Genomic DNA, 16,705 nt, shown 5'->3' with positions numbered 1-16,705 from the left:
AGGAGCCTGGCAGCAGTTCACGGAATCACAAAGAGTTGGACGTGACTTAGTGACTAAGCATACAAGCACAACCAGAAAAACTAGGGAAAGGTCAAAAGGAGATGCCTCATGTCCTACTAACCTCCCGGAATCCTCCCCACTGGCATCCATTTTGGCTGAGCCATGGGTGCACCACCAGGAAGGATCCTGAGTCAGCCAGGGAAACCCGGAAACTAATCCCATCAACATCAAACCCAAGACTGTGAGCCATGGGGCAGGCAGTCTGGGTCGCTCATCCTACCGCTCTTTCCCTGGGGAACCCCTTCATAATAAGGTCTCTTGCTTTTCCAGTACGTGTGTCTCCTCAAACAGTTCCTTTCTGAGTGTTAGACAAGAGCCCACTCCTGTAACATATATACATTGTGCAAAGATTCCTCCCTTCTAATTAACACATTCATTACCTTACCTTTTTTTTTTCTGATAAGAACATTTAAGTTCTACTCTCTTAACAGATTGCACTTATACAATAACTGCAAAAAGTACAGTGTTATCAACTGTACTTACCATATATGTTAGATCCTCAGACCTTATTTAAGGGCTTCCCTTGTGGCTCAGCTGGTAAAGAATGCGGGAGACCTGGGTTCAATCCCTGGGTTGGGAAGATCCCCTGGAGAAGGAAAAGGCTACCCACTCCAGTATTCTGACCTGGAGAATTCCATAGACTGTATAGTCCATGAGGTCGCAAAGAGTCGGACATGACTGAGTGACTTTCACTTCACTTCACTTAAGACCTTATTTGTCTTATAATGAAAGTTTATATCCTTTTACCCAGCTCTTCCTATCCCCCTCTGCCCCAGGCTCTGGCAACCACCTTTTTTAAACTAAACTACAGTTTTTGAAGCTGTTAGTAAATTTACATTTTATTACTAGGTACATCTGCTAATGATTAGATGGTTCAGTTCAGTTCAGTTCAGTTGCTCAGTCATGTCTGACACTTTGAGACCCCATGGACTGCAGCACACCAGGCCTCCCTGTCCATCACCAACTCCCAGAGCCTACTCAAACTCATGTCCATTGCGTCAGTGATGCCATTCAACCATCACATCCTCTGTCGTCCACTTCTCCTCCCGCCTTCAATCTTTCCCTACATCATGGTCTTTTCTAATGAGTCAGTTCTTTGAATCAGGTGGCCAAAGTATTGGAGTTTCAGCTTCAACATCAGTCCTTCCAATGAATATTCAGGACTGATTTCCTTTAGGATTAACAGGTTGGATCTCCTTGCATTCCGAGGGACTCTCAAGAGTCTTCTCCAAAACTAGAGTTCAAAAGCATCAATTCTTCAGTGCTCAGCTTTCTTTATAGTCCAACTCTCACATCCATACATGACTACTGGAAAAACCATAGCCCTGACTAGATGGACCTTTGTTGGTAAAGTAATGTCTCTGCTTTTCAATATGCTGTCTAGGTTGGTCATAGCTTTTCCAAGGAGCAAGTCTCTTTTAATTTCATGGCTTTAGTCACCATCTGCAGTGATTTTGGAGCCCCAAAATTAAGTCTGTCACTGTTTCCACTGTTTCCCCATCTATTTGCTGTGAAGTGATGGGACTGGATGCCATGATCTTCATTTTCTGAATGTTGAGCTTTAAGCCAACTTTTTCACTCTCCTCTTTCACTTTCATCAAGAGGCTCTTTAGTTCCTCTTCACTTTCTGCCATAAAGGTTGTATCATCTGCGTATCTGAGGTTATTGATGTTTCTTCCAGCAATCTTGATTCCAGTGCTTCATCCAGTCCAGCATTTTGCATGATGTACTCTGCGTATAAGTTAAATAAGCAGGGTGACAATACACAGCCTTGATGTACTCCTTTCCCTATTTGGAAACAGTCTGTTTTTCCTTGTTTGCTTCTAACTGTGGCTTCTTGACCTGCATACAGATTTCTCAGGAGGAAGGTCAGGTGGTCTGATATTCCCATCTCTTTAAGAATTCAAGTTTGTTGTGATCCACACAAGCAAAGGCTTTGGCATAGTCAGTGAAGCAGAAATAGATGGTTTTCTGGAACTCTTGCTTTTTCAATGATTCAGCAGATGTTAGCAATTTGATCTCTGGTTCCTCTGCCTTTTCTAATTCCAGCTTGAACATCTGGAAGTTTACGGTTCATGTACTGTTGAAGCCTCGATTGGAGAATTTCGAGCATTACTTTGCTAGCATGTGAGATGAGTGTAATTATGTGGTAGTTTGAGCATTCTTTGGCATTGCCTTTCTTTGGGATTGGAGTGAAAAGTGACCTTTTCTAGTCCTGTGGCCACTGCTGAGTTTTCCAAATTTGCTGGCATATTGAGTGTAGCACTTTCACAGCAGCATCTTAGGATTTGAAATGCTCAGCTGGAATTCCATCATCTCCATGAGCTTTTTACATAGTGATGCTTCCCAAGGCCCACTTGACTTCGCATTCCAGGATGTCTGGCTCTAGGTGAGTGATCACACCATCGTGGTTATCTGGGTCATGAAGACCTTTTTTTATAAAAGATGTTTTTGATTAGATGGTTAGATAGCATTATTGACTCAAAGGACATGAATTTGACCAAACTTGGGGAGACAGTGAAGCCTGGCATGAAGTCTGGCATGCTGCAGTCCATGGGGTCACAAAGAGTCAGAGATGACTTGGCAACTGAACAACAACACTTGCTAACAGGCTTCTCACTCCAGTGATGGTCAGTGTGCTCAGCGTGAAGTCATTCTGGATGATGAGGAACTAGACTCTCTTTTCCTCCCTCTTGCCTCCCACTCCACCTAAAAATAAAAATGACTGTTATAACCATTTGGTTCTGAGAAAAAGATTTTTCCATAACCTACTGCCCACATCCATGCCTATTTCCTCTTTGCTACCCATTGTAATGGTTTTGCCCTAACCTAAGCCCTTCCTCTGTATTCTCTTGCCTCTATTTACCCTACTGTCTTTTGAAATTTACCACAAATAGTGCCATTTGTCATTTACTTTGTCTCTGAGACCTCGGCCTGCAGTCTTATAGAGGTATTGCCAAAGAATATAGTAAAATAGACAGAAAGTGACGAAAATTTAAGTATAAAAGAAAGCAGTATCTACGTCACATCCCTTAGGAAAGCTTCTGTCAAAAAACAAAATAACAGGTGTGGGTGAGGTGTAGAAACTGCAACTTTTGAACACTGGTGGTAGGAATTTAAAGTGGTGAAGCTGCTGTGGGAAACATCTTGGTGGCTCCTCAAAAAATTAGAACTAGAACTAGCATGTGATTCTGAAATTTCACTTCTGAGTATATACACAAAGGAACAGGAAGCAGAAACCAGGGAAGATACGTTCATGTTCATAGCAGTATTATTCACAGGAGGCAAAAGGTGAAAGCAACCCAAGGATCTATCAGTGGAAGAACGGGTGAAAAATGAATGTGGCATATACATGCTGCTGCTGTGTAGGCGCTAAGTCGTGTCCAGTTCTCTGGGACCCCATGGATGGCAGCCCGCCAGTCTCCTCTGTCCATGGAATTCCCCAGGCAAGAATACTGCAGTGGGTTGCCGTTTCCTTGTCCAAGGGATCTGCCCAACCCAGGGACTGAACCCACGCGTCCTACTTGGCATGTGAATCCTTTACCACTGAGCCCCTGGGACGCCTGGTGTATACACACACAGGGATATTTTTCATCCTCAAAAAGAAAGGAAATTCTGACACAGGCTACGACACAGACAAACCTTGAGGAAATTATGCTAAGTGAATTAAGAGAGTTGCCAAAGAGCAAACTGCATGATTTCACTTATATGGTGTCTAAAGAAAAAAAAGTGTTGCTTTCCTGTTTTACAAGGATCAAGCCATTAGCCACCACAGTTACCCACTGACAGTGCACCTGAGGGGAATTCAGAATAGAGAAAAACAGGAAGTAGTCTGAGCTTTGGACACCAGTCCCTAGTTAAGATACATATCTAAGGAAAAGTCCCAGTGACCCTGGATTTTTGCATCTCTCCATACAGAGAAAAGTCCTCATGTCTTTAACTTGAGATGTCTATTCTCTGTGCTCTCTTGGTATCCGACTACATTATTTTTTTCCCAATGAAAAAAATTCACTGGCTCCTCCTTTACTTCCTTGGAGCAATTTCTCAGAGACATCTGAGAGGCAGCCTCCCAGACTGCAGTCCTTAGTAAGACACTGAATAAGCTCATCTCACAGCTTTTATGTTGTGTGTGTGCGTGTGTAAGTTGACATATATGATGGTTAATTTTATGTGTCAACTTGACTGTGCCATGGGATGTCCAGTTACTTGTTCAAACATTCTGGGTGTGTCTGTGAGGGTGTTTTTAGATGAGATTAATATTTGACTTGGCAGACTGAATAAAACACTCTCCTCCCTAATGGGGGTGGCTCTCCTCCAATCATTAGTTGAAGGTTTGAACAGAACAAAAAGGCAGACTCTCCTGTGATTAAGAGAGAATTCTTCCCATTTGACTCCTTGAGCTGGGACATCACTATTTTCCTGCTTTTGGATTCCAACTGAAGCACCAGCTTTTCTTGGGTTGCAAGCCTTCTGGCTTTCATACTGAAACTATATCATCAACTCTCTTAAGTCTCCAGCTTGCCAACTGAAGATCTTCAGACTTCTCAGCCTCCATAATTGTGTAAGCCAATTCCTCTCTGTGTCTCTATCTTTATGTCTATAGTTATATGTTCACAGCCTGTTAGTTCTGTTCTGATAGAGAGCCCTGACTATTACATATGCGGTACCAACAGTGGTCAAATTCATAGAGACAGAAAGTAGAATGGTGGTTGGCAGATGCTAAGAGCAGGGAGAATGGGGAGTTATTGTTCAACAAGTACAGAGTTTCAGTTTTGTAAGATGAAGAAGAGTTCTGTGGATGAATGGTGGTGATGGTAGCATAGTGATGTGAAGTACTTGATTCCCCTGAATTGGATACTTAAAAATGGTTAAGGTGGTAAATTTTACATTATATGCATTTTGCCTCTACTTTGGCCACCTGATGCAAAAAGCCAATTCATTGGAAAAGACCCTGGTGCTGGGAAAGATTGAGGGCAAGAGGAGAAGGGGGCAACAGAGGATGAGATGGCTGGATTGCATTACTGATTCAATGGACATGAGTTAGAGCAAATTCAGGGAGATAGGGAAGGACAGGGAAGCCTGGCATGCTGTAGTTCATGGGATCACAGAGAGTTGGACACAACTTAGCAACTGAACAACAACAAATATTTTTAATTAAAAAATCTTGAATAACAGTCTTATTTATTTAAACACACTAAAGTTAACTATGATGACAGTAACCAAATGTGATTGTGTAACTGTCGTGTTATTTACCAACCTTATTTTCCACGGTTTATGTTACGAAATCTGGTATTGATGGGAGGAATGGCAGTCATCTCCAGCCTTTGCTAATTTCTTGAGACTTGTTAAAAGGTAGAAAAAAGTACATTAACATTTACTCAAGGCATACTTAATGAGCAGCTGCCAGGTCATGTGCTACGCACTTGGGAGAAAATGCTCAACCAGACAGCCCTCCTGAAGCTTAGGAGGAGTGAAGGAGAGAGGCAATAAAAGGCAAATAGTACTTATATATTGTGATAAGAGAAATGAGACAGAAAATAAAAAATAGAAAAAAGGGAAATAGTTTGATAAAGTGAATGGGGAAGCCTCTCTGAGAAGTAGAATATTAAGCTGAGAACTGAAACTAAGAAAGAAATGGTCATGGAAATAGAAGAGGAAGAGCATTACAGGAAGAGGGGACAGCAAGAATAACGGGTAATAATACCTGAACTACTTAAGAAAAGTATTTACATGCAGTTGCTTGTTTAAATGGTGCTGAGTGAAGGCAATTTCCATAAACTTACAGAGTAATTAAATAGAAGAGGAGATGTTTCGGCTCTAAGAGGGTGATGGATATTCTGTGAGAACTTGATTCTTTTAAAAGAATATTTTGAGGATAATTTTTTCTTTTACAAAAATTTAAGAATCCCTAAAATAAATGGAATAGTTATTAAAACTTTGACCATTTGTTGATTTTTATCAATTAATTATATTCACTATAAGCTGATCATTTTTAAGAAATAGATAATCTTTTTAAATAGAGAAAATTGGCCTCTAATTTAACTTCCTGATAATGGCACTCCACTCCAGTATTCTTGCCTGAAAAATTCCATGGACACAGGAGCCTGGCGGGCTACAGTCCAAAGGGTCACAAAGAGTCAGACTGAGTCACTAAGCATGCATGCAAACTCATATATGGTGAAACAGATTTGCAACTGTGGTCCTTAGACCAAACTCAGTATTAGAACAACTGATATAATAGGTGTTAAATCAAACAGTGTCTGGCAGAATGGGTTTCTAGAATCCTGGAAAGTGTAGAGCAGGGACACCTGGGTTCACTCTGCTTTCCCTTGCTGGCCTGTGATGATGTAAGAGTGAAGTCAAGGCCCAAAAGAGCCTGACATCAATACTTCTTTACTTGTAAGTAGAGAGGTCGATGGAGAAGGCAAGGGCACCCCACTCCAGCACTCTTGCCTGGAAAATCCCATGGACAGAGGAGCCTGGTAGGCTATAGTCCGTGGGGTTGCTAAGAGTCGGACACAACTGGGTGACTTCAATTTTACTTTTCATTTTCATGTATTGGAGAAGGAAATGGCACCCCACTCCAGTGTTCTTGCCTGGAGAATCCCAGGGACGGGGGAGGCTGGTGGGCTGCCGTCTTTGGGATCGCACAGAGTCGGACACGACTGAAGCGACTTAGCAGGAGCAGCAGCAGCCTAGAGGTTGATTAAGTTTTTCCTGAATAGGTCTTCAGTGTGATGGAAATCCTGGTGCTGCAAGGGTTGAGCTTTCCACAGTTGACAAACCTGACATCAAATGGACATTGTGCTGGAAGGCTGTTCCCCCACTTAGCAACTTTGAGGGCCAAGGGAAACACCATTTGTGGCCATCTTGCTTCCTCCAAGATTTTTTTCTCCTTTGCTAGCAAGTTAGGAGCTTAACATAGTTTATAATCTACAACCCACCACATTTTCACATCTAGAGGAACTATCAGTTCAGTTCAGTCACTCAGTCATGTCTGACTCTTTGCGACCCCATGGACTGCAGCACACCAGGCCTCCCTGTCCTTCACCAACTCCCAGAGTTTATTCAGTTCATGTCCACTGAGTCAGTGATGCCATCCAACTGTCTCATCCTCTGTTGTCCCCTTCTCCTCCTGCCTTCAATCTTTCCCAGCATCAGTGTCTTTTCAAATGAGTCAGCTCTTTGCATCAGGTGGCCAAAGTATTGGTGTTTCAGCTTCAACATCAATCCTTCCAATGAACATTCAGGACTGATTTCCTCTAGAATGGACTGGTTGGATCTCCTTGCAGTCCAAGGGACTCTGAAGAGGCTTCTCTAACACCAAGGTTCAAAAGCATCAATTCTTCGGCACTCAGCTTTCTTTATAGTCCAACTTTCACATCCATACATGACTACTGGAAAAACCATAGCCTCGACTAGATGGACCTTTGGTGAATACCAAGGACACCATATCTCTCAGTAAAGCATCTCTGAAAAGACTCCAGGGATAAGAGATGGCATCAGTCAGAACTCTTTAAATTATGAGTGATAGAAAGCTAAGCCAAACTTCATTAAGCAAATATGTCTTTACTCACAGATATTCAAAGGGATGGTTCAAACTCGGCTGGTGTAGAGTTCAAAGAATATTGCCAGGACACTTTGTTTCTTTTGTCTTAATCATTTGTTTTGCTTTTCTCTGGTTCAGGCAAGTTCTCCGTGAATTACAGCAAAGATGGCTCTAAGAGTGGCTGACTGCGTGCAGCTGTGAACACCCACCATGTTAGTAAGGAAGAGTCCCTGCATCCATAGCCAACTCTGGTAAAGTTCTCTGGAGCCAAATCAAGCTCTATGAGTCTGAGTCAGACACCCAACCCTTATGCCTGGTGAGGTGGGATTAGGTTATTGACAGTCTCACCAGGTCAGTGAGATGCAGGTACTGAATGGAAAAGGGGTTGCTTCCATTAGAGAAAGTGGAAAGGGAACTCTGACAGAAGTTTCTCTAATTTAGAGAGAAACTTAGATATTGCTGCTTTGGAGGAAAAGGGATAAAAGAATGTTGTGCCCTTTAATAAGTTTTCAAATATGACCAAAGCTGGCTCAGTGGTCAAGAATCTGCTTGCAATGCAGGAGATGCAGGTTCGATCCCTGGGTCGTGAGATCCCCTGAAGGAGGGCATGGCAATCCACTCCAGTATTCTTGCCTGGAGAATCCTATGGACAGAGGAGCCTAGCGGGCTATGGTCCATAGGGTCGCAAAGAGTTGGCCATGACTGAAGCAACTGAGCATGCATGCATACACTTAGTAATCAAGACTTCTAGACTCTCTTTCAAATACTGAATTCATACTTAATATCCATTTAAAATCCTTTACATTATCAAGTTGCCTGATTTCTGAAGATTGGTTAACTCAAGTTGTTAACATTTCCTGAAAACCTATGGCGTGATCTGCTAGACAGTTTATATGTATTATTCAGTCCTCACAGCACCTTATTGAGCACTATTATTTCCATTTAAAACAAGGTTATTGAGGGCCTGAAAGGCTGAGTAATTTGCCCAGTGACACACGACTAGGAGTAATGAAGTGTGATTGCAGACTAGATTCACTGAGTTCCAAAACCAAGTCGTCCTATTTCGTATTACTTCCTTGGTTCAACTTATTTGCTCACAAGTGTTTGAGGATTTGAACTGCAGAAGTGTACAGGAGACAAAAAGCAAGTGTGTTGACAACCCACTGAAAAAGTGTTAATATTCTTGATGTTAAAATTCTTAAGATTAGAACAGTATTTCAAAAAACTATATGAAGGAGAATTAGATAATTCTACTCTTGTAACAGAAATACAGTGGACTTTAAAAGTTATGAGGGCTTTATGGGTGGTGCTAGTGGTAATGAATCTGCCTGCCAATGTAGGAGATGTAAGAGACACGTGTTCGATCTCTGGGTTGGGAAGATCCCCTGGAGGAGGAACTGGCAACTCACTCCAGTGTTCTTGTCTAGAAAATCCCTTGATCAGAGGAGCCTGGCTGGCTACAGTCCATGGGGTCACAAAGAGTCTGGCACAACTTAGCAACTGAGCACTCCTGGCGCTGCTGCTGCTGCTAAGTCGCTTCAGTTGTGTCCAACTCTGTGCGACCCCATAGACGGCAGCCCACCAGGCTCCCCCTTCCCTGGGATTCTCCAGGCAAGAACACTGGAGTGGGTTGCCATTTCCTTCTCCAAACTGAGCACTACTACTACTTAAAAGTTATGAATAAATGTTCATCCTTACTTATCATCAAAAGATAAAAATCAAAATAGCAATGAGATGTTGGTTTTAGGGTACCAAATAGCCGATGATTTCCTTTCATTTTCTTTTATCCCTCCTTCCCTCCCTCCCTTCCTTCTTTTCTTTATGATACCCTATATAGGCAAGGGATCATGGAAGCTAAGACTCTTGTACAAATGAATGGGAGTAAACAATTCTTTTATTTTCCCCAAATTTAGCTTTTTAAGATTATTATGAGAAACCAGCAATCCCCCAAGCCCACCTTCCCATTTCTAAGGACTGTTTTCAAATATTTTAGGTGATTCTTCATATTTATCTTAATATCTCTAATTGTATGCTTGTATTGCTACCTCTTTTTTTTTCAGAATATCATGCTAATGCAGTCATGTCATAATTTTGGCTAGCTTAATATTCAATGTTTACATCACTATGACTATGGAAATGTCAGTTACAGTTGAGCCACATACTCTACTAAACCTTTCTAGCATATTCTACTTTCCTTGAAATTAATATTTTGTTCTTTTAGCTTTTCACATATTCATCATTAACTCACTGCATTCGAGCCTACTAGTAATCTTTTCCATTTTCATAAGAATATCTAGTGACTCTGATCTTCTTGAAGAAGTCTGCTTGAACCCTGACCTCATCTCATGGAGAACGTAGTCTTTTGATCTGCACAGCTTCCTCCTTTGGTTTCGCTTCACCTTTATTCAGCAATTCTCTTTTCCTATTGTGTGTCACCATGTCCTTTCCCCGAGCTCTCTTCCCTTTCTTGCCTTACTCCCTCTTCTCCAGTGAAAAGGTGCATAGGAAATAAGTTGTTTTTGAGATCTTGCATGTCTGAAAATGTCTCTTCTGTCTTCACTCTAAATTGATAGTTTGGCTGGGTATATAATTCTTGGCAAAAATTATCTTTCAGAATTTTGAAGGTTCAGCTTCATTGTCTTCTGGCTTCCACTGCTGCTATAAGGGCAAATTTCTCCCTGGGGGAAATATACTCTATAGCAAATATACTTTTTGCTATAATGTACTCATAAATAAAAAAATACACAGCAAAAAGCACCATCTATGCATTCAGTATTCAATAAATATCATTTATGCATTCAATAGTCAATAAATGTAAAATACTGTTTAACAATGCAAAAGTAAAATAAAAAATTATCTCATTAGCATCTTATTATGTCCTATTAAGAAGGCACCTTGGGTTATATTACCTTCCTGTCTTTTAGGTATGAATTTGGAAGTCTAATATTATTCTGATTCTTTATTCTGTACATAAAGTCTGATTTTCTTTCTGAAAGCTAAAAAGCTTGTTTTTTTTTGTCCCCAACTTAATGATATTTCACAACCAGGTACTTTGGTCTGGATCTTTTTAATCTGGACACTTGTTTCCTTCATTTCTGAGACATGTTCTTGAATTTTGATGATTGAATTATTTCCTTCCCCATTAATTCTGTTTTCACCTTCAGGAATTCCTGAACACTGGAACGTGGACCTCCAGGACTAATCTCTAACTTTGAAATATTTCCTAGTCTTTTTGTTCCTTTTTTCTGGAAAATTTACTCTAACTTTATCCGCTAAACTTTCCATTGACTTCACTTTATTTCTGCCATAAAAATTAGTGTTTACACATGACCAACTTTCTGTCATTTTCTTCTTTGTTTTTCACTTCATAAGTTTTTGTTTATGTCTTTATTTTTCTGTTTTTCAACCTCCTTTGGATTTAATCTATTATTTTTTAAAACTTAAGCTGACAAATTAGCCTATTAATTTTTTAAAAGGAATTTCATTTATTTATAGCTATGCTAGGACTTTGTTGCTGTGCAAGGGCTTTCTTGATGTTCAAGGGCTAATCTTTGTTGTGGTACATGGGCTTCTCACTGCTGTGGCTTCTCTTGTTTTGGAGCAGAGGTTCTAGGGCTCGTGGACTCAGTAGCTGTGGTGCATGGGCTTAGTTGCCCTGTGGCGTGAAGAATCTTCCCAGACCAAGTATGAAACCAATGTCCTCTGCATTGGAAGGCAGATTGTTAACCACTGGACCACCAGGAAAGTCCTAGCCTATTACTTTTTAGACTCTCTGCATAGTTTGCCTTTAGGTCCACTTTGCACTATTTATTAGCAGGCATTTTCATTAATGTTCAGTTCCAAGTGTTTTCTAATTTTGTTTCTTTTCTTTGACTCATGAGTATATAGAAGGATATCTGTAATTTTAATTGTCCTAAAATCAATTTCTTACTTGATTGCATTAATATCAAAATAACGTCCTCTATATTTTGATTTTTGTTGACACTAACTTTGTGGCTTAAAAAAAAATTAATTGGAGGATAATTGCTTAACAATGCTGTGTTTGTTTCTGCTGTACAATAATGTGAATCAGTCATAAGTATACATATATCCTCTCCCTCTTGAGCCTTCCTCTCATCTCTTTGTGGCTTTTAATAACCCCCATTTCTGATGTTGCACTTGCTCTTGTGAATAACATGCATTCTCCAACTGATGCTTTTTTATTTTTTTGTATATTCATAAAATTTGTTAATTGTGCTGCTCAAATATTCTATACATTTATTGAGTTCACTTTTAAATTATTGGCTTAAATTTTTTCTTTATAACAATAAAACACTGTATCATGCCTTAAACCCAACCGAGTTTCAAGTAGAAGTCACCATTCTTAAAGGGAAAAAAAATAGTTCTACCTAGAATCTAAGACGACAGCTGTGATTTCCTGTCTCCCTTTGCAATTTTTTTCATAGTCTGCCATCTAGCTAACTGTTTTGTCAGTCCTGGCTTTATGATGGAGTCTTCAATCTACTTCCTGCCCTGTTGACGCCCCTATAGCTATGCACACCAAGAATAGTAAATATCCCCAGAGCATCTAGCCCCTTCACTGAGTCCATACCCTCTCAGGCTCTTCTTCCAGCTCAGACTTCTAGTTCTCCTTCCTGTTCTTTGCTGATACCCAAAATTTTAAGAGAACTTCTCCTACTTTTACATAAACTTGCAAATTCACGTTAAGTGAAATTTTATTTTATCCAGCATTTCATTCGGTGTTTTGTAGTGGGAGTTTTGTTTTTTTTGTTGTTTTTTTTTGTTGTTTGTTTGTTTTTTTGGTCACACTTGGTTTGGGGATCCCAACCAGGGAACAAACCCGGGCCCTGGCAGCGAAACCACTGAGTCCTAACCATTGGACCGCCAGGGAATTCCCTGTGCCGGGCGAGTTTCTGCTAGTGTATCTTTCTTACTTTAATCATCTCTTCCCCTGCCTCTCTTTTCCTGCCAATGTCCCAGTCTGAAAACATTTTATGATTGTAAAAGGGCCGTGCTCTGTTCTCTTTTTCCTTCTTTGCTCTAATTCCCTGCTCAGCTTTTATTCTATTTATTTTAGTTTTTATTCTAGTTGCTTGCAGATGAAGGGAGAGCACTCACAAATTGTTCTACGAAGTGTTGACAAGGATAAAGAGGTGGTAGCAAAAGAGCAACAGAAAGAACTGCTGTCCAGCTTTATAGCTGAAATATGCGGCATGTAGGTGATCTCCTGTAGTTATGACTGAATATGCATCTTCTTGAGCCCCTGCAGATCTGCTAGGTCAGAGCCTCAGGGTAGAGGTGGGGAGTGAAGCTTGAGAGTGGACATTTGAACAAACTGTCCACCTGATCGAGAGGCACACCAACATCTGGGAAGCCCTGATTCCTAGACCAGATGTTGGTCTCGTCCCTTGATTTCTCAGTCAGGTATGCAGTAAGAAGAGATAAAGTGACCTTTTTCTAATTGGACACAGCATGGATGTATTATTAATTTGCACTGTCCGCCCAATTACAGTAATGTGGCAGGCAAGAAATATTCCTCCCAGACTCTGGAACATGTTTAACAGGAAATATCAGATGTTGGCAGTGTGTTTTATCAAGAGTACCAGTTATTTTAGAGAGAAGTTACCTAGAGGTTATGATGGACATCTCTTAAAATGAAACAGCTCTGGTTCATCTCTTATATATTAAACATCTCCAAGGTCTCTGCTCTCCCATTCAGCTTCACAGCCACCAGTAGGGGTTCCTCGTTTCAAGTAGAGATTTTATCCTTTCACTGCTACATAGCTGGAACTTCATGGTTCTTGTCTTATTCAATTCACGGTCCATGTCACTGCTTAAAATATGATCAAATAGAATCAGTTGGGTCATTGAGTGTTGACTCAATTTGCCTATAAGGTGAAGTCCAACTTCTTCATTTAAGATTATCTAGCCATTCAAGGTTCTTCACTCTACAATGTTTCTCTCTGACAATACCTTCCCACTCTTCAAAGACATGTGTGACTCTCTCACCTGGCTGGTCTCATTGTCTGCATCAATGAATCACGCTGGTCAGGACTCTAAGCTTCTACTCATGCTGTCTACTACCCTTCTTTGTTTACCCAAATCTAAACTAAACTTCAAATTGAAACTCAGATGCCACCTTTTCTCCGGTTCAGTTATCTCCTTCTCAGATTGCAGATCTGTCACTCCAAAAAGTCTTTACCCTTTTTCGGTTTCTCAGAGGTTAGTGTGCAAAGTCTTTGCCCTCGCATACAACATAGCCCCAGTTCTCTCTTTCTGGTCTCGTATCTACAAACTACTTTATGCACTTGATCCCTAGACACAGTGACTCACTTTCTGATTCTCAGTCATGCCACGTTATTTTTAGCTTTCTGTACCTTTGTACCTGTTCTTCCTTCTGCCAGATATGATCCGATGACCTGCCCTTTTCTCAGCTGGAAAGATTCTTGCATATCCTTTAAGAAGCACTTCCAACAATATCTTCTCTGAAATCTCCCTGACCTCTGCCAGGGGAAGCACTCTGCCCCAGAGTACTTTGAGTCTAAATATCCTAAATGTTGTGTTGTAATTCTTTATTTGTACGTTTGTCTTCTATACTTGATGTAAGCCCATTGCTACACAGAACCTGGCAGGATACTGTTTATGCAATAGTTGCTCAGTAAATGTTGCTGAATGAATGAACACTGTAACCTGTATTGATTTCCCCAGTGTGATAACTTTAAGAACTCTTTCTGCTTATACCAATCAAATTGCTAAGTTACCTTAGATTCATCCAGTGGTTTGAAGCGTGTTTTGGATTCCAGCAAGATTAAACAGAAATGCCCCGACCAAGGTACTTAACTTTTCTAGCCTCAGTTTCTTCATCTGTAAAATGGGGGATAATAATAATAATAAAGTGTTACTGTATGAAATGAGATAATGCATTAAAATATTTAGCACAATGCCTGACATATAGGTTGCACTCAAAGTGGGAGAAGTATTTCATAAACTGTTACATTCTACATCTATGTCATTCTCCCCTAGCAGTCGAAGGGTTGTCGTTGGTATGAAGTTGGTATGAGAACATATATGTGTAACCACGTTGTAATGCACTATGCAAACATAATTACTTTCTTTTCACTGTCTCCCCAGCTACGTTGGAAGCCTGTTTCAGCCTGAACATGTTAAGTCCAGTCCTCAGCAAGGTGCACAGTCTCACCCAGCTCAACTTGTTTCCTTTTTCATTAAAAAATATTCATTTAGCTGAACCTGGTCTTCACTGTAGCATGCCGGATCTTTGGTCTTCACTGTGGCATGGGGAATCTTTAGCTGGGGCATGCAAACTCTTAGATGTGGCAAAGAGAATCCAGTTCGCTGACCAGGGACCAAATTCAGGCCCCCAGCATTGGGAGCTCAGACTCTTAGCCACTGGACCCCTAGGGAAGTTCCCTCAGCTTTTTTCTTGTTAAGTCTCCTACCCACTTTCTTCTCAGCACCCATCACAGTATCACACATAAGGTAGGTGTTCAGTATAATTTAAAGATGGTAACAGCTCTCAAATTAGCAAGGCCTTTAGCTCAAAGTGAAGTCTTCTGCATTCTTTTTGTCTGCTGTTTGTTTGGTGTGACAATGTAAATGTTTTGCCTTGCTCAATGCACTCCTGATGTTTTGGAGATGTGGTATATTAGTTATATTAGCCTGAGTTTGTTTTGTGGTAGTACCACATCCCCTTTTGGCATGTATGACAGAGAGGCAGCCTTAGCCAGTGTCATACTTTCTTCTCTTACTAAAGACATAGATTATGCTTATGTAACTCTTGCACCAGTCCATCCTAAAAGAAATCAGTCCTGAATGTTCATTGGAAGGACTGATGTTGAAGCTGAAACTCCAATACTTTGGCCACTTGATGCAAAGAGCTGACTCGTTTGAAAAGATCCTGATGCTGGGAAAGATTGAAGGTGAGAGGAGAAGGGAACGACAGAGGATGAGATGGTTGGATGGCATCACCGACTCAATGAATATGAGTTTGAGTAAACTCCAGAAGTTGGTGATGGACAGGGAGGCCTGGTGTGCTGCAGTCCGTGGGGTTGCGAAGAGTTGGACATGACTGAGCAACTGAACTGAACTGAACTGAACTCTTGCATGGGAGAACAACCCAAAAAGTGTTTGATTTGGGTCCTTACTGACATTTTGGCCAGTGTATCGCCAAGATGTGAGTTTTCTGTTTACAATTTATTAAGGTGTGGTAATAAAACATGCCCACTCCAGTATCCTTGTCTGGAAAATCCCATGGACAGAGGAGCCTGGTGGGCTGCAGTCCATGGGGTCACAAAGAGTCGGGCAAGACTGAGCAACTAACACTAATAAAACATGCGGGGTGGGGGGAGGATTAGGCTTTCAGGTACTGATTGAATACACAGGTATGGTTACAACAAATCCAGATAGGTGTACCCACAATCTCCAGAAGACCTACGCAATTCTGGAAAGGTTTTGAAGCAGTGTACTGGAAAGCTATGGTTTTGCCAGTAGTCATGTATGGATGTGACAGTTGGACCATAAAGAAGGCTAAAGAATTGATGCTTTTGAAGGCGGTGCTGAAGACACTTGAGGGTCCCCTGGACTGCAAAGAGATCCGACCAGTCAATCCTAAACGAAATCAACCCTGAATATTCATTGAAAGGACTGACGCTGAAGCTGAAGCTCCAATACTTTGGCCACCTGATGCGAAGAGCAGGCTCATGAGAAAAGACCCCGATGCTAGGAAAGATTGAGGCCAGGAGGAGAGGGGACGACAGAGAATGAGATGGTTGGATGGCATCACCGACTGACTCAATGGACGTAAGTCTGAGCAAGCTCCTGGAGACGGTGAAGGACAGGGAGGCCTGGCGTGCTGCAGTCCATGGGGTCACAGGGAAAACGAAATACACGAAGACCGGGCCATTAACCAAGAAAGGGTGACACCATCAAAGGCTCCTCACACCCTTCAGCATCTCCTGAAGGCCCCGAGCACTGACGGGACAGTATGGAGCCGCCGGAGGCCTGTACGGGGAGTTCGGGGACGCGCCGCAGGTGAGTGCGAGGCGCGCCCCGGGGTCACTGCCGGCACGCGCTCCTCCC

General features: G+C 41.4%; 1 long non-coding RNA gene across 1 annotated transcript; it reads left to right on the top strand.

The window, feature by feature from the left end:
- Positions 1-4,416: 4,416 nt before the first annotated feature.
- Positions 4,417-14,812, top strand: LOC104999122. Its single transcript, XR_826548.1, has 3 exons — positions 4,417-4,621; positions 7,748-7,860; positions 14,741-14,812. It is a non-coding gene; the product is annotated as an uncharacterized LOC104999122 (long non-coding RNA).
- The last annotated feature ends 1,893 nt before the right edge of the window (positions 14,813-16,705 follow it).

This window comes from Bison bison, unplaced genomic scaffold (genome assembly GCF_000754665.1).
Source record: "Bison bison bison isolate TAMUID 2011002044 unplaced genomic scaffold, Bison_UMD1.0 scf7180017864345, whole genome shotgun sequence".
Taxonomy (NCBI): Eukaryota; Metazoa; Chordata; class Mammalia; order Artiodactyla; family Bovidae; genus Bison; species Bison bison.
Note: the sequence above shows the minus strand (reverse complement) of the source record. Positions and strands in the feature narration are given on the sequence as shown.